This window comes from Falco biarmicus, chromosome W (genome assembly GCF_023638135.1).
Source record: "Falco biarmicus isolate bFalBia1 chromosome W, bFalBia1.pri, whole genome shotgun sequence".
NCBI classification, from domain to species: Eukaryota; Metazoa; Chordata; class Aves; order Falconiformes; family Falconidae; genus Falco; species Falco biarmicus.
Window position 1 is genome coordinate 23,104,536 of NC_079310.1, and position 11,564 is coordinate 23,116,099.

At 44.7% G+C, this 11,564-nt stretch overlaps 1 protein-coding gene and 1 pseudogene across 6 annotated transcripts in view; one reads left to right on the plus strand and one right to left on the minus strand.

Moving 5' to 3' along the window:
• LOC130141873 (polycomb group RING finger protein 3-like) overlaps positions 1 to 11,564 on the plus strand; it is a 145,253-nt gene that overhangs the window by 28,151 nt on the left and 105,538 nt on the right. The window lies entirely within an intron of this gene.
• Positions 37 to 9,080, minus strand: LOC130141929 (uncharacterized; annotated as a pseudogene).

Consider the following 11,564-nt stretch of genomic DNA (forward strand, 5'->3'; position numbering starts at 1 on the left):
TGTCCCTGAAGGCAGTTTCCCAAGAGGTCACAACCACTAGTTCCTTAACTGAAAGTTTGCTCTCCTAAACTTAAGGGTCCTGACTCTAGTCTTCACTTGGCCCATAGTTCTCAAGATTGTGAATCCCACCAGAGCATGATCATTGCAGCCCAGGCTGCTACCAGTATTGATCTCTCTAATTAGTTCATCTGTGTTCATGACCAACAGGTCCAGTAACCCTTCTCTTCTGGTCGGGCTGTCTGTCACCTGGATTAAGAAATTATCCACGAGGCTCACAAAGAGTCTCCTGGACCACTTACAGCATGCTGTGCCACTTTTCCAGCAGATGTCAGGGTGATTGAAGTCCCCCAGCAGGATCAGGGCCTGCAATTGTGATGCTTCCTGTAGTTGAAATAAGAATGCTTCTTCTGCAGGCTCCCCTTGGTTGGATGGTCTGTAATAAACACCAGCAATGAGATTTCCTTTGTTGGCTTGGCCCCTAATTTTTACCCATAAGCTCTCAACCTGTTCATCACTGTTTTTCAAATACAACTCTGTGCAATCAGTTCATTCTTTTACAGAGAACAACTCCCCCGCTCCTCCTTCCTTGCTTGTCCCTTCTGAACAGCTTATGGCCATTGATTGCAGCAGTCAGTCATGTGATTTGTCCCACCATGTTTCAGCAAAGATGATTAGATCATAGCTTTCTAGCTGCACAGTGGTTTCCAGCTTCTCCTCCCTGTTGATTCCTAATAACTCAGCAGCCCCTGGCTCTTGTCTGGTGCTCAAAACTCCATCTCCTTCCCCTGCTAAGTCTAGTTTAAAGTTCTCATAAGTCTGGTCAGCTTGTTTGTGAACACCCTGTTGCCCCACTTGGTCAGGTGAATCCCTGGTTCATCACCCTACTGGCCTTTGGTGTTGGGGTGGGCACTGGAGAGAAAGCCTTGATGCTGTGTGGGCACTGCTCAGCAGTAGCCAAAACACTGGTGTGTTATCAACACTCTTCTAGCTACAAATACAAAGCACAGAACTATGAGGGCCGCTATGGGGAAACTCCATCCCAGCCAGGCCTGATTCTTTTTGCAAGTCAGAAATCCTCTTCTGATTAGCTATGTGCCATGCCAAGAAAGGCTTTTTCACTTCAAGCATCATGGTGTCCACCCCATAATATACTGGCTGTGGAAGACGGTCTGGTCTACATAACTTTGATTTTCAGCAGTGTTCAAAAAATGGGGGTGATAACCTTTGCAGCTTGCAATTCCCAATGCTTGGGGAAGGCTGCTTAGTTTCATGGGTTAAAAATTGTAAAGAGTCTATTAAATGTATACTTAGGCTGGGTACTTCTATGTACATGAGTTTACCACCTTGGATGATTAATTACATGTCCATTTTTCCTTTCAAAAACTGGCTAATAACGAAGTAGCCTGTGGTGACGCAGGTCGAGGCGGACTGAAAAAACCACTGTCTGCATGGCTGGGTTCGGACAAAATGGCAAAATGCCCTTTATTGTTTATACAAATTATTTATATATCTTAGACACTACATGTGTCAGACCCTGATAGGTTTTTGTGTCCTTCTTCTTGCTTGCTCTTTGCTGTTGCTGTAGGTACCCGTATGCTGTGGTTCTAAGTTCCGGTTCTTCACATCCTGTTTACATACCTGACAATATGTGGCTGTCTTAAAGGTACACGGCTAAGTCTTTGAAGTCAACTAACCTGTCTGCAGACCCCAACAATAGTCTTTGGCATTATGTGCTAGGAAAGTGTAGCCCCAAAACTCTGTGTCCATCAACAACTGAATAAAGTCCATGAGACGTGTCCCCCTTAAACTCCTATTCTCCTTCCATTTTCCTTTCCACTCCTTCTTCTTCTTCTTCTTCTTCTTCATCCCAAAGGGCATCTGGAACTGACTGCATGGCAAAAATGTCATTTGGAATATGTGTCCTGGGTTCTTGTGTACATTTCATGCCATACATAATATAGTCCTGCACTGCTTCTGGAGTTTTGGTCATGGGCATAAAGCACTGGTGCATTATAGGTCTGTTCCTAGTGCATTCCACCCTTCCAGCCTTTACATTTGTGATGTTTTTCTACATAGGCCTTGTACTTCTCACAGAAAGACATAGCCAAACAGTTGGTTTGTTCTTTAATAGCCAGGGCTGTGAATGGATAGTGCTCCATGATAGGATAGCTGTGTTGTATCCAAAGCAGCAGCATTGCTAGTTTCTTAGGTTTTAGTTTTTAGGATGTCACCTACATACTACTGTGGCATGTGGCTTTCAGCAATACCAATCATACAGTCTGTTAGTAAATTATCTTCTTGTCAGCTAATTTCACTCAGCAACATTCAAGCGCTGCTTATGCCATTATCTCTATGAGTGATGCATGGTCTAATTGTTAAAAATCTATCCTGGTTAGCATATTCATAGTGAGTTGAGCATCTATATTTTTGTTCTGTGACTTAACAACAATTTGGATTTTCCAAGGTAGGTTCATGCAATTGCTTGACATATTTGCACTCATCTAAAAACATTGTATTTTCAGGCTTCCTATTGATATGAGTATACATGATGTGTGGTTTTTGACATCTTAAATTCAGAATTGTGGTGTATCCTCAGCTTTGGTCATAAGCTTTAAACCTACATTCAAACACGTCCAAAGTTTCAATTAAATCTGAATCTTAGGGAGAGTGCTTTACTTTGTTAATCTTAAATATTTGTCAAATGCCTCAAGTCAAATAATTAAATGTTATGCTGAGAGTTGGCACAGAAGGAAGGAATGGCATTAAAGCACCATTGTGCTACAACATGGACCTTTGCTTTGGCGATTTTATTTGCAAATTGAAACGTTTATTAATGGAACTTTCTCTCTAGTTAACAGCATTCACTGTTAAACTGGAGACTGCTGCCCTCTTCCTTTCTGATTGGCGATAGCAACACTTTGACATTATTAATAAACCTTGTGCATGTTCAGTTGCCTTAAGTACTCTCTAACTCGATCTTCCTCTACTGTGGGTATTGCTTTACTCCCCCTAGACTCTGCCAGTAGACTGAGAGACCTGAGGGAAAACTTTACAAATGAAATCTGAGGCAGGGAAATTATTGAGTACCTCAGCCTTTTCCATGTCTTCATTCACTAGGTCCCCTGCCCCATTGAGTTGGAGCCACATTTTTTCTTAGTCTTTCATTTGCTGTCAATACACTTAGAGAAGCCCTTCTTGTTGCACTTCACATCCCTCATCAGTTCCAACTCCAGCTAAAATTTGGCTATCCTAACTCCATCCCTGTGTACCTGGGTAACATCTCTATATTCCTCTGTGGTGACGCAAGTCGAGGCGGACTTAAAAGAAACACTATGTCTGCGTGCCTGCGTTCGGAAAAAATGGCCTTTATTGTTTATACAAACTATTTATATATCTTAGACAGTGCAGGTGTTAGACCCTGATAGGTTTTTGTGTCCTTCTTGCTTGCTATTTGCTGTTGCTGTAGGTGCCCGTACGCTGAGGTTCTATAGTTCCGGTTCTTCACATCCTGTTTACAGACCTGACAATTTGTGGCTGTCTTAAAGGTACACGGCTAAGTCTTTGAGGTCAACTAACTTATCTGCAGACCCGCTGCAGACCCCAACATTCCTCTTGGGTAGCCTGTTCTCCATGTCCAACTTCTGTGTACCTCCTTTTTGCATTTGAGTTCAGTCAGGAGTTCCCTGTTCATCCATGCTGCTAGACTTCCTGCATGTCAGAATAGTTTGTTCTTGTGCTTTGAGGAGGTTCTCCTCCGAGATCAACCAGCCCCTTTGCTCTCCAGGACAGTCCCGCATGGGATTCTGTCAAGCAGATCCCTAAATAAGCTGAAATTTGCTCTCCTGAAGTCCAATGATGTGGTTCTACTGTTTGCCTTGTTTCCTCATCTCAAGATCTTAAACTCCACTATCTCATGGCTGCCGCAGCCAAGGCTGCCCTCGATCTTCACATCCCCAGCCAGGTCTTTCTTGCTTGTGAGTAACAGATCCAGCAGAGCATCTCCTCTAGTTGGTTCTTCGATCATCTACATCAAGAAATTCTTTGGCACACTCATAAAGTCTCCTGGATTGCTTGCACCCAGCCATATTGCCTTTCCAGCAGATATCAGGATGTTCACAGTCCCCTATGAGTACTGGGGCCTGCACACATGAAGACTCCTTTAAACAACTGGAGGAAGCCTCATCTACTTCTTGATCAGGTGGTGTGTTGGAATAGCCTTGGCTAAGGGCCAAACTCCCACCCAGCTGCTCACTCACTCCATCTCCTCAGTGGGACAGGGTGAGAAAATAGGATGAGAAAGCTCATGGGTTGAGATAAAAGACAGAGAGATTGCTTACCAGGATTTCCAAAAAAAGAAACCAGAATAGTTTAGGTTTGCAAAAGCAAGAATACCTAAAATGACTAAATAATTCTCCCAGGAAGACAGAACAACTTTCTCTACGCTCACAGAGTGTTAGTTTTAAAAAACAAACACACACCACACCCCCCCCAATCACACTGATTTAATGAGATCCTTTGCTTTATTGGGGTAATGCTTGTGTGGGGAATCAAGTCTTTCAAACAGGATGGCCAGTCATTATCTGAACGGTGACAGCAGGCTCTGTTAGAAGCATCTTTATAATGGCATCTTCACCTGGATCAGGTGAGACTCACCAAACTGTTTTTCTGGTGAACTCTTATGTTCCAGCTACCTCATGGTTCTATGTGAGCACTCCAGCGTATGCATGATCAGTTTCTATTATCTTAAGCTATGTACAAAACATGGAATCATAGAATGGTTTGGGTTGGAAGGGACCTTTAAACATCATCTAGTCCAATCCCCCTGCCATGGGCAAGGACATCTTTCACTACATTAGGTTGCTCAAAGCCCCATCCAACCTGACCTTGAACACTTCCAACGATGGGGCATACACAACTTCCCTGGGCAACCTGTCCCAGTGTCTCACCACCCCCAGCGTAAAAAAATTCTTCCTTATGTCCAATCTAAATCTACCTTCTTTTAGTTTAAAACCATTGCCCCTTGTCCTATCACTACAGGCCCTGGTAAAAGGTCTCTCTCTGTCTTTCTTATAAGCCCCCTTATAAGGTGCTGGAAGGCTGCAATAAGGTCTCCCTGGATCCTTCTCTTCTCCAGGCTGAACAACCTCAACTCTCTCAGCCTGTCTTCATAGGAGAGGTGTTCCAGCCCTCTGACCATTTTTGTGGCCTTCCTCTGGACTCACTCCAACAGGCCCATGTCCTTCTTATGTTGGGGCCCCCAGAGCTGGATGCAGTACTCTAGGCGGGGTCGCATGAGAGCAGAGTAGAGGAGGAGAATGACCTCCCCTGACCTGCCGGCCACGCTTCTTATGCAGCCCAGGATACGACTGGCTTTCTGGGCTGCAAGCACACGTTGCCGGCTCATGTCTAATTTTTCATCCACTGGTATATCCTCAAGTCCTTCTCTGCAGGGCTGCTCTCAATCCATTCAGCCCCCAGTCTGTAGTGGTATTGGGGATTGCCCCAACCCCAGTGCAGGGCCCTGCACTTGGCCTTGTTGAACTTCATGAGGTTCGAACGGTCCCACTCCTCAAGCCTGTCAAGGTCCCTCTGGATGGCATCCTTTCCCTCTAGCGTATCAGCTGCACCACTCAGCTTGGTGTCGTCTGCAAACTTGCTGAGGATGCACTCAATTCCACTGTCTGCGTCGTTGATGAAGACATTAAATAGTACTGGTCTCAGTATGGACCCTTGAGGGACACAACTCATTACTGGTTTCCACTTGGACATCGAGCCATTGACTGTAACTCTTTGGACGCAGCCATCCTATGTAAAAAACGGCTGTCCTATGTGGCCATTCCCACGTGAGAAAGACCAGTTTCTAATGATGCCCAACACCCATCCAGTTGCTCTGTCACCCCCTCCTCCTCAACAGGACGGGGGAAGAAAATAAGATGGAAAAGCTCATGGGTCAAGATAAAGACAGGGAGATCACTTACCAGTTACTGTCATGGGCAAAATGGGCAAAATTAATTCAATTTATTGCCAATTAAAAATAGGATGATGAGAAACAAAGACAAAAACTAAAACACCTTCCCCTCACCTCCCCTTTTTTTCATAGGCTCAACTTCAGTCCTTCATTCCCAGTCCTGACTCTTCTACCTCCTCCCTGCCACCACTCCCAGCAGCACAGGGGGGATGGGAAATGCGGGGTTGCCCTCCTCCTCACACTTTTCCCCTGCCCCAGTGCAGGTCCATCCCATGGGCTGCAGTCCTTCAAGAACATCTCCAGCGTGGGTCCTCTTCACAGGCCATAGTTCCTGCTCCAGCATGGGATCTCCACAGGCTGCAGTTCCTTCAGAGCGTATCCACCTGCTCTGGCACAGGGTCCTCCATGGGCTGCAGTGTGGATATCTGCTCCAGCGTGGTCCTCTCCACAGGCTGCAGGGAAATATCTGCTCCAGTGCTTGAAGCACCTCCTCCCCCTCCGTCTTCTCCGACTTTGGTGTCTGCAGCATTGTTTCTCTCGCTTTTTTTTTTTTCTCTCCTCACTCCTCGCTACCCGTGCAGCATTATTTACCCTTTCTTAAATATGCTTTGACAGATAATTTCACCAGCTTTTCACCAGAATTTCACAGAGAAATTCACACATATTTCACCAGCTTCTCTGACTGGCTTTCCTTTGGCCTGCGGTGGGTGCATGTTTTGCACCAGGACATGCTGGTCCGTTATGATCCCAGTGAGAAAGGGACTCAGATTCTGTAAGGTATAACTTAAAATACTATTTATTAGAGCTAACACTGTAAGGAGAGAATAGCATAGATAATCTTTGGGCCCGGCCAGTCAGCCAGTTTTTTACCCAGCGAAGAGTACACCCGTCCAAGCCATGAGCAGCCAGTTTTTCCAGGAGAATGCTGTGGGAAATGGTGTCAAAGGCTTTACTAAAGTCTAGGTAGACAACATCCACAGCATTTCCCTCATCCACTAAGCGGATCACCTGGTCATAGAAGGAGGTCAGGTTAGTCAATCAGGACCTGCCTTTCATAAACCCATGCTGGATGGGCCTGATCGCCTGGTTGTCCTGTACGTGCTGCATGATGGCACTCAGGATGATCTGCTCCACAACCTTCCCCGGCACCGAGGTCAGACTGACAGGCCTCTAGTTCCCCGGATCCTCCTTCTGGCCCTTCTTGTAGATGGGCATCACATTTGCTAACCTCCAGTCAGCTGGGACCTCCCCAGTTAGCCAGGACTGCTGATAAATGATGGAAAGTGGCTCAGTAAGCACTTCTGCCAACTCCCTCAGTACCCTTGGGTGGATCCCATCTGGCCCCATAGACTTGTGTGTGTCTAAGTGGGGTAGCAGGTTGCTAACCATTTCCCCTTGGATTACGGAGGCTTCATTCTGCTCCTCGTCCCTGTCTTCCAGCTCAGGGGGATGGGTACCCTCAGAACAACTGGTCTTACTATTAAAGACTGAGGCAAAGAAGGCATTAAGTACCTCGGCCTTTTCCTCATCCTTTGTCACTATGTTTCCTCTCGCATCCAATAAAGGGTGGAGATTCTCCTTAGCCCTCCTTTTGTTGGTAATGTATTTATAGAAACATTTTTATTGTCCTTTACAGCAATAGCCAGATTAAGTTCTAGTTGGGCTTTGGCCCTTCTAATTTTCTCGCTGCATAACCTCATGACATCCTTGTAGTCTTCCTGGGTTGCCTGCCCCTTCTTCCAAAGGTCATAAATTCTCTTTTTTTTTTTCTTCTGAGTGTTGTGGTTTAACTGGCAATGAAGCACCATGCAGCCACTCACTCACTCCTCCCTCACCCAGAGGGGTGGGGAGGAGAATCGGAAAGGAATGTAAAACTTGAGCGTTGAGATAAGAACAATTTAGTAATTTAAACTGAATAAAAAGGTAAGAACAAAACCAGTTATAATAGAAAGGTGGGGAAAAAGATAAAATCCAAAGGGAAAGGGAGAAAGGAAAACAAGTGATGCACAGTACAACTGCTCACCACCTGCTGACCGATGCCCCCAGCCAGTCCCCAAGCAACGATCCGCGGGCCCTGGCTAACCCCCTCATTTTATATACCAAGCATGACGTCCCATGGTATGGAATACCTCTTTGACTGTTTCAGGTCAGCTGTCCTGGCTGCGTCCCCTCCCAATTTCTAGTGCCACTCCAGCCTTCTCGCCAGCAAGGCCCGAGAAACTGAAAAGTCCTTGATTTAGTATAAACATTACCCAGCAACAACTAAAAACACCAGTGCAGTTATCAACACTGTTCTCACATCATAGCCAAAACACAGCACTGCACTGGCTACTAAGAAGAAAATTAACTCCATCCCAGCTGAAACCAGGACACTGAGTTACAGCCAAAGCTCTCTGTTCTTTCCTGTCGGCTTGTCTTTCAGCCCATAGGGACAGCCTGCTCCTGCACATTTATGATTTCCTTCTTGAAGGATGTCCAGCCTTCCTGGACTCCTTTGCCCTTTGGGACTGCCTCCCAAGGGACTCTGTCAACCAGCCTCCTAAACAGGCTGAAGTCTGCCCTCCGGAAGTCCAAGGTAGCAGTTCTGCTGACCACCCTCCTTACTTCTCTGAGAATCGAAGACTCTTACCATTTTGTGATCACTATGCCCAAAATGGCCTCCAACCACCACATCATCCACAGGTCCTTCTGTGTTTGCAAACAGGTCCAGTGAGGTGCCTTCCCTAGTTGGCTCGCTCACCAGCTGTGTCAGGAAGTTATCTTCCACACACTCCAGGAACCTCCTAGACTGTTTCCTCTCTTCGGTATTGTATTTCCAGCAGACATCTGGTAAGCTGAAGTCCCCCACAAGAAGAAGGGCTAGCGATTGTGAGACTTCTCCCAGCTGCTTGTAGAATATTTCGTCTGCCTCTTCATCCTGGTTGAGTGGTCTATAACAGACTCCCACCATGATACCTGCCTCGTTGGCCTTCCCCCTGATTCTTACCCATAAACACTCAACCCTGTTATCACCATCATCAGGCTCTAAACACATATCTGTGTTGAGAGCTTCTGAATAAGGATTGGCAGACAGGCAAACTGGCTCATCACCTGCTCCAACGCAAAGCTCCATGAATTCAAGCCATGTGTTTTCGTAGAGCACAACCCCTATTCTTCACCATTTTGTCCTTACCTTCCTAAAGCACCTGTATCCATCTGTTGCAACACTCCAGTCCCTACGCAGTCCCTGAACACTTGCATCAAGTAATTGTCTTCAGCACTGTCCAGAAATCTCCTGGCTTGTTTGTGCCCAGACATATTTCCATTCCAGCAGATATCAGGGTTGCTGAAGTTTCCTATGAGTACTAATGGCTGTGATTGAGAGGCTTGTTTCAGCTATTTAAAGAGCTGTCTTCCTCTTCTTGGCTAGGGAGTCTGTAGTAGATGCCTTCCACAACATCAGCCATGTTGGTCTGGCCCCTGATCATTAACCATAAGATCTTCAGTCAAGGACGATCCAGGGATTGGTTTGGGTTGGAAGGGACCTTAAAGATCATCAAGTTCCAACCCCCCTGCCATGGGCAGGGACACCTGCCACTAGACCATGTTGCTCAAAGCCCCATCCAACCTGGCCTTAAACATGTCCAATAATGGGGCATCCACAACTTCCCTGGGCAACCTGTTCCAGTGTCTCACCACCCTCACAGGAAAGAATTTCTTCCCAATATCTAATCTAAATCTATCCTCTTTCAGCTTGAAACCATTACCCCTTGTCCTATCACTACATGCCCTTGTAAAAAGTCCCTCTCCAGCTTCCTTGTAGGCTCCCTTTAGGCACTGGAAGGCTGCTATAAGGTCTCTCTGGAGCCTTCACTTCTCCAGGCTGAACAACCCCAACTCTCTCAGCCTGTCTTCATAGGAGAGGTGCTCCAGCTCTCTGTGATCATCTTCATGGGCCTCCTCTGGACTCGCTCCAACAGGCCCATGTCCTTCTTATGTTGGGGCCCCCAGAGCTGAACGCAGTACTCCTGAAATACCTGATTAAATATTGTATACTGGAAAGGCAGAGAGATGTTTAAAATTTGATTTGATGGAGGAGTATATTATTCCTTGCATGGAATACCAGGTGATGTTTAAAGATGAACCTCACTGGAGTGGAAGAAATTATCTTCCAAAAATTTTTAAATGTGTATGCACAACCTTGATAATAGCTAGCACTTTGTGTGCTAATTAGCAAAGCTGTGATAATTCAGGAAGTTCTTTAACTTCTAAAATAATATATGTTCTCTTATATAAAATGTAGAAGAAATTTAATGTAATATCTACAAGCTAAACTTTATTGATCTTGCTCTCTTCTTAATTTTCTATTTTATTACTTGTTATTGTGGGACTATATACATAGTCTGCTTCTGTCACTGTGAAATAGCTATACAATACTTGCAAATGTAATGCATTGCAGTATTCCTGTTTGTGCTTTTGTGGATGCTTTAGTCACAACTACATAATAACAATGTATCAATTACTCGTTTACTTCCATATTACTTTTCCATGTAGTTTCTTACCAAAAATTGGTCTCATGATTCACTTCTCTACTGATTTCATTTCTGCCACCCCAGTATATTATTTTGTCTCAGTTCACTGTTAATGTTGGTGTTAGCTAGCTCTCTTTGTGTACTTTCAAGGTAGAAACTGCTAGCTGTTTTCTCCATCAACTTTTTCCTGTCTTATCTAGCACTATTTCCCTTGTGCATAAAACTTGACATCCATGCCTTGTTCTATGGGATTTTGGGGAGTTTTGTAGAATAGTTTAGATACAGAACATAGTTTCAGAATTAATTGAAAATAAACTATTCAGAGGCTGGAGAGTACAGTTGCTATCGTTGGTTAAGGAAGAATGGCTTGACTGATCTATTCTGTAAGTTCATATATTTTGTTCTATTCGGATATTTCTACAAAGTCTTAACATGTGTAGATATGATTATATGTAGAACTGAGATGGGAAACTTCACAAGGTAATAAATTCCCATGCTAGATGGAATAAGCAAAGCTGGTGGTTAATGCTGCAGCTGGTGCTGATTAAGGTAATTGATAATTGCTTGCTTTCTCCAAGGTCGAATTAAGTGGTAAGTAATAGGCAATTTCAAAAACATTTTTCACTACTTCTGTTCATTTAAGCACAAACTCTGTTGAGCACTGAGCAGTAAGGGAAAATACAGATAATATTTTTTTGAGACCTTTAAGGTCAAATATGTAATTAAAATATCTGGAGTAGAACAAAACTGAGGATTCTGACTGACAGGCAAGTTGGTGAATCTAGTTCTCACTCCACCTGCCCCTTTTCTGAAGGATTTCCTCTTGCCCTTTTTGCCATCTTCAGACTATATTAGTAAAACCTGCCTTCCTCAATGAGTCTGTCAGCTCTTACATAAATGAAACACTCCTGTGATGATCACTGAGATTTTTCTGTGGCTGTAATAATCCAGACCTTTCAGGTTTTGTTCAAGATTAGCTTTGTGGAGAAGCAGTCTTTCTCAGTGTTTTGCCAAAACAAGCCAGAACACTGTTGTCATTTTCCACTGAGCTCTTCTCTCTGAGACCACGTCCCTTAGACCAGTGT